This window comes from Phocoena sinus, chromosome 18 (assembly GCF_008692025.1).
Source record: "Phocoena sinus isolate mPhoSin1 chromosome 18, mPhoSin1.pri, whole genome shotgun sequence".
Lineage (NCBI taxonomy): Eukaryota > Metazoa > Chordata > Mammalia > Artiodactyla > Phocoenidae > Phocoena > Phocoena sinus.
Window position 1 is genome coordinate 27,139,681 of NC_045780.1, and position 7,370 is coordinate 27,147,050.

A 7,370-nucleotide genomic window follows, 5' to 3' on the forward strand; every position below is an offset into this window, starting at 1 on the left:
ACTGTGATCTTGAGTGACACTTAGATGAGGCAGAATGTTTTGATGGTAGATAACATCACCAACTCAAATGCCATGTGATTGTTTTATGTGCGAATAATGTGTGGGCACTACTCTAATCCCGTGGATGTTGGGCCCAGTGAGTGTGGCTTTAATCCTGAACAATCCACAATCCTCTTGGTCCCAGTGGAAATGAGACAGTGGTAAGAGCTAGGTTTGCTGTTAAGTGCTCAAAGAATCCCTGATGAATCAAATTAGGTAAGTCACAGCTTTTTTCTGCCTCCACATATACAAACAGATGCAGAGAGGCTCACCTTATGACATTTTTAGCTTTATTCTCTTACTAGTTTCTTTCTATTCTCTTCGTCATTTTTTCCCCTCACCTTTTAGCTTTGGAGGCCTGAAATTGCTAATTCAGCTGCTTTGGAACAGGTGGATTAGTGGTGGTTTTATGAACATGTGGATAATGGGGTTTTTATTGGGGGGACGTTTAGATTTGTCTAAAAGAGGGATCGCTGATGCTTTTACTACAGCTGCCCTTCTTCTCAGTTTAACTTCAGACACCTCAGGAAGATGCCAGTAGGGAATAACAACAAATTAATCTATTCTTTTGAACTCAAACAGCAAGATTATGAAACAAGCTAACTGAACTTCACCCTCTCCCATCCCACAAAAAAAAAAAAAAAAAAAAAGACACCTGATAAAATCAGATGAAGATTTGAATCACATAAGAGATGGAATTTTGAGGCAAAATTTCCACAACCTTATAATATCATTTGAAATTGAGCCATCATTTAATTGTATTGCTAATATAGCAATAACAGTGATGGTAACAATACAAAATAAAGAGAATACAGGGAGCAAATAGAGACTTCAAATACTAGGTTGATGCCAAAGCCAGAATTGAGGGAGGCTGTGTTGAATATTCCTAATCACCTTCCACCTACCACGGGGAGAAAGGTCACCAAAAAGAGGACAGTTTACTTTTCATTCCACACCTTTCCCACCCGAAGGCCAGAGAACAGAGACAGCTCCATGAAGGACCACTTTAGAGAAAGTGATAGAGATTCTTAGGGCCTAATTTTCACCCCACAAGGTGTCAAGATCCCAAACTGTTTTCTCCTCAAAAATAGGGAGCTAAAACCTCACAATGACAGACTGAAATGAATCATCCTATCTAGGTTTGGTTCTCCAGCCCAAGATCTTCTCATGGAACAAGAGTATGTCTTTTATTTCTGTACCTTTAATACCTAAGTGTCACCAATAAAGGTTGAGTGAATTAATTAATTAATGTTCTGGTCTTGGCCCAGGCTCTCTCTCCTCTGTGACCTTGAAATCTGTTCACTCTTTCCCAAGTCCACCACCATGATGGACCACCATCATCTCTCACCTGGATTACACCCCCAGCTTTATAACTGGGAGCTAACCCTTCAGTTTTGGCCCCATACTCTTGCCTGAATCTCTGTTCCTTTTTCTGCACTGCAAACAAAATTACATTCTCTAAAATGAAAATTTTATCAGGGCAGTTCTCCACTCAGAACTGTCCAATGGCTTTTTATCTCTCTTGGTTTAAAAGTCCAGGTTTTAGTTTGTGCATTTGGATTGTAATACCCAACATAATGCAACCCTAAATGATTTAGCATTGATTTAATGCTAAATCGATGGCATTATTTCCTCCAACCATCATGTCTGTGTTATGTGATCCAGCCATACCTCGATGCATAGATTTTTCTTTCACACTTTAACATCCCTGATATGATGAAGCTCAGTCAGTGATACAATTGCCATGTTTTTTCTTTACATATTGGTACACAAAATTATGATTCATTTTATATTTAATATCAACCTCGACTTAATAAACAAGAGAGTATTTTATTTTTTTAATTTTTATTTTATAATTTCTCAAATTCCTTTATTTATTTTTAACATCTTTATTGGAGTATAATTGCTTTACAATGGTGTGTTAGATTCTGCTGTATAACAAATTGAATCAACTATATGTATACGTATATCCCCATATCCCCTCCCTCTTATGTCTCCCTCCCACCCTCCTTATCCCACCCCTCTAGGTGGTCACAAAGCATTGAGCTGATCTTCCTGGGCTATGTGGCTGCTTCCCACTAGCTATCTATTTTGCATTTGGTAGTGTATATATGTCCATGTCACTCTCTCACTTCGTCAAGAGAGCATTTTAATCTTTGACTTTAAATTCTGGCCCTTGATATATATATAAGCAAACTCCCAAAATGTCTACCTGGTTAACACTTTTGTGGAGGAATGTCCCTTAGTTTTTATTGTCCCAGCTTCATAGAATATATGTCTCTCTTAATAATATGTTTCTCCTCAAATGTTTATATAAGACAAAAAAATATATTTATGCTCCCAAAGTTCGATGAAATATTCTTTTTAACAAAATAACTTGCAGGGAAATTCTTCAGTTACAATCCAAATGCAACTGCTAGAATGCCAGAGTCACTTTCATACAAACTGAAAATTGTGGCAAGTGTCACAAAGAGTATGTGCTTCTGGGAGACTGTTGCCAGCGAATGATGTGTCCAGTGTTTCCTCAGTGTGAACCATTTGATGGCATCAAATGCCAGTCCTGAATCTGTTTTCACAGTGACTTTCCCATGTAACCCTTATTCTTGCATAGATTTTGTGATAGCCTTAAAGAATATCATGGAGAAGTAAGGAGATTGAGAAAAATGATTAAAAACAAGATGTTACAGCATATACATAACATGCTAATAAACATGTTGAAACCATGTTAATTGGTGATGAGAAAACTTTCAACATTTTACAATTTAGAATGATCATTTTGATAGGGACAGAGTAAAGGGACAAAGTAGGTAATTAAATAGTTAATCTCACTAGGGTATTGTAAGTAAGGAAAAAAGTTCAGGAGACCCCTGTAAGTAAATGATCACTCAAGAAAGCAGGTTTGCTTAACCACAAAGCCAAGCAGGCTAGCCAAGCAACAAAACCATGCAACAGAAGCATGAGACATCGCCCAAAACAATAAAACAATGGTGGCATGAGACCCACTTCCTGCCCAGTGAGCTCAGCTAGTTATTGATGCCTAGGACATGCTCCTCTGCACACACTAAAAACAAAAATATAAGGAAAAGGTGCAATTATACCAAAACCTGAGATGATTTAACATTTTTAGCATACGGTACTGCCTTTTTGTTCATTTCCATTGCACCATGACTACTCCAGGCTTGACCATATAGCGACAAGAAAATTCCCCCTCGACATGGAGGAGGAACTGATGATGGAAGCATGATGTCTACTCAAAAATGAGGAAGGTGGTCTTTTCCCCTTCCTCACTTTTCCTTTGATTATAAAACTGTAGCCCACTATGTTCTCAAGGTGTAGCACCCTCTCGCCCGCCTGCTTGTAAGCCTCTCAAGTGTCCTATCCTAATACTTCTTAGCTATCACTTTGCCTCTCGCTGAATTCTTTCTGTGCTGAGACACGAAGAACTGGAGCTCCTCGGAGCCCCCTGAAACTCCACCTAGTGGTTAAAATTTGACTATTGACATAGTCATATCACTGTGTCCTATATTTTAGGAAATTGCTTGAGGATTTGGGGTGAAAATGTGCAGTAGATTCTTCAGTATCCTGTTGAAGTAGTATAGCCTATACATCTACCATCATGTTGTGGACACAGACAAGTGACTTGCTTTGACCAATGGGACAGTGATAGATGCATGGCAAGCAGAGGCCTGAGAGATGCTTGTGTGTTAAATATATATTTTTTAAAATTTCTGTATATTATGATATTTTGGCAGCTTAAACTCCCTTCTGGCTAGGGAGAGGCTGCCCCTTCGTGGGTTAGCCAATTCTTAGAGACAGGAAAGGGCTCAGCCTGAAGCCTCCTTTGATATGCAAAGGAGCCTATCTCCTCTCTCTGGCCCTTACACCTTTGGAGAGATAGTCCTCTGCCTTAAACATCCCAGAACTAGGTACCCCCAACTAAGGATCACTCCTATAGCTTTGAGCCAGTCAGAATATTCAGATTAGCCAATTCTCAACTGTTTACCCTGCCCTAGCCTCAATTTCCCTCTGTTTCCTGCTTTCTGCCTGCTGACCACCCTTGGGTGTCTCCCTGTGGCACTACGTGGCATGCTGTGTGCCTCCTGTATCTAGGACCTGTGATATAATAAATTTTTGTTTTCTTGAGCCTCTACTCTATCCCCTTTTGTGGCCATACCTTACTGACCATCATATAACAGAACACAGAAGAGCTTGTATGGTTGATCTTGGTCTTTGGGGCCATACTGTCTTTCTTCATGAAAAGGTCTAGGAGAGCTGGTGGTCTCAGAACCATGAGAGACGAGGAGCAAGCTGGGTTCACCCCACAGCCTGAACCAACCCCTGTTCATCTCAGCCCAGGTTAACCAAACCCCCATCTATACACAAATGTGTGTGAGCAAGAAATAAATGCTTACATTTTTAAGTGAAGGATATGGGGATATAGTGTTATGTAGACATGTTGTGGAAAGAAGTTCATTACTACCATGCAAAACATCATTGATAATGGAAAAGAGGCTGTTGGTTAGAGATATTGTTCAGTGCATCTGATTTTTGGAAAGAATTGTTGATGTTAAGAAGGAGATAGACCAAACTATGTCATATGCTTGCTATCAGCTTGAGTGACTTATCCTCTTCCATAGCACCCTGTCTTTTCTTATATTATAGCACATATCAGATGTTAATCTAGTTGTTTATCTAAACTGCTCACTAGAATCTCACATATGTGGAGGATAGGATCAATTTGTATTCCAGTGATTTCTGAGAGACAGCAGTGAGCAGTAGCTGGAAGCAAGACCTTAGTTGCCTGACTGGCGATGGAACCCTGGTCACAGTGGTGAGAGTGCCAAGTCCTAACCACTAGGCCACAAGGGCAGTGGCTAGAGTCTGGACCCCAGTCCTTGTCTGCCTTGAAAAAAGAATTCTGACAAAGAGATGGAAGGTAGAGAGGAAAGTAAGACCTTTATTACAAAAGTAGATTACACGCCGACAGGCTCACGAGTGAGTTCAGAGAAAAAGCCGTGCCTTTGGGAAGTTGAAATCATTTATAAAGGGGTAGTCTTCCTGGTTTTGTTTTCCTCTGGCCAATCATCTTGCTTGTTCTTTGACTCAAGGCCCTCCCTTTCTGACCCTCCAAGGAGCCTTTCTGCACATGTGCAGTCGAGGTCTCCCTGAACCCAAGGATGAGAAATATGTGACCTCTTGATCTTTTGCCCAAGCAAGGCTTAGCTCCTCTCTGCCCCTACCATTACTATTATCTTAGAGTGTCCACCCGAGATGAAGTCCAGCTATTTACCCTGTTCCTGTTGTTATTTCTACCTGGAATTATAAACAAGAGGCTAGTTGTAAATGTCTAGCCTGGAGCTCATCTATCTCCTGCCTCACCAGCACTCAGCATGATGCCTGGTACATAAAGACTCTTACAAATTATTTGCTGAATTAAATTATCTCATCTCAACTCTGTCTCTAGATAGTATTTGACTTGAACAAGCTACTTTATTTTTATGCTTTTAGAATCTTTTTTTTTTTGTAAATGGGAGGATTGGTCTAAATTATCTCTAAAATTCTATTTCTATAATATATTTTCATGTGCTAAATTTTTAAAAAATCATTTATTTAATTGTAAAGCTTGTATAAATGTTTGTAAACTTTCATCAGAAGTGATAAAACATAAAATAGGATTCCCATAAATAAGATTAGTATCTGTTATATTTGGTTGTATTTTATTCCTTTAACCACATCCTTTTATTATATTCATTTTTATGAATAAACCTGAATTTTATATCATTAAGATCACATTCTACACATACTTTTATATCTTAACTTTTTATTTAAGGTTACATCATGTTCTAATATTTGAGCAAAATGCTTAGTTCATTGAATTTCAATTTAAAATTAATTATAACTTTTACATTTATGGATTTTTCCACAAATTGTAGCTTTGGCTGTACCCCATTAGTCTTGAACAGAGTCTTTTCTATTTCATTTTTTTATAAATTTGTTCATCTGTTCATTTATTAATTTAACAGTCTAAGCACTCACACTAGCTAGTGTCCACAGCACTGTTTCAAGCACTGGAATTCCAGACATGTACCAGAGAGATAAAGGTCTTGTCTTAAAAATAACACAATTTCTAGTATCTGTACACTTGGTAATGAACTGTAGGTTGAAAAACAACGATAACAACAACAGCAAAAAACAGGCCTAACCTGCCTGCATGTAAGCTATCATTTCACTCTTCTTTTAAATTCTCAAACAAAATTGAGTTCCCTTCTACTGATTTGAAGAACTGTGACTCTGTGTACTAAAGATATTTTCTTAGGTTCCTATCAAACAGGTTCTAATGAACAGGTATTAAATTATTTTCCAGGGACCTCCACATGAAGACATTTACTGCTGTGGTCAGTTGCCTCTCAAAGCAATTTACGTTATCAAACCAGAACACTTAACATTGGAGTTTAAGAAAATGGTCACTTAATGGTGTTTTGTCCAAGAGCAACGGAGAGATATTTTCCTTTCTTTACATCTGTGTAACTGGACAACTCTCTAGCTTTTCTTATTATTAAAAAAAAAATCTTAAAGAGACAGAAGCTAGGCAAGGCTCTAAGTTGTGATAGTTTAGATTTCTTTTTTGAACCATAGTTACTCTGGGATCTAGGTTTTTATTTTTTTTAATTGGGTGCTTTCTTTGTTTCATTATTAAAATATATTTCACTGTGGAAAGTAGAGGTCTGGTATATGGATAATTATTGTGTTCTACAGATGCTTGGAAGTTTTTAGGTTGAGTAAAATGATAAATATCCTGCTGTGAATTCATGTATGAGGTAGAAACTATGCCCTGGAAAGCTAGATTATCAATTTCCCAGGCCCTCTTGCAGCCAGAGGTGGTCACGTGACCCTTTTATCTGCTAAGAGGTGTGTGATAAAGCCTTTACTTTGACAACTATAGCTGTTGTAGCCTTTATTCTTTGCCATTCTCTCAGTCTAGAACTGGAATATGACTAAAAACACAGCTGCCATCTTGTGACCATTAATAAGAGAGGCAAAAAGCTAAGAATATGGGGAAGAAAGAAAAACTGTGTTCCTTAAAGTCATAATTGAGTTATCAGACCAGCATTAAACTGACAACTTCTAGACTTCCTTTATGTAAGGAAAAATAAATTTGTATTATTGGTGCAAGAAGGGGGACCCCTTCCTGGGCCCTAGAGTGGGCTCTTGTCTAACACTTGGAAAAAGAATTATCCAAGGAGACACACTTGCTGACAACGCAAGAGACTTTATTGGAAAGGGGCACCCAGAGGGAGAGCAGCAGGGTAAGGGAACCCAGGAGAACTTCT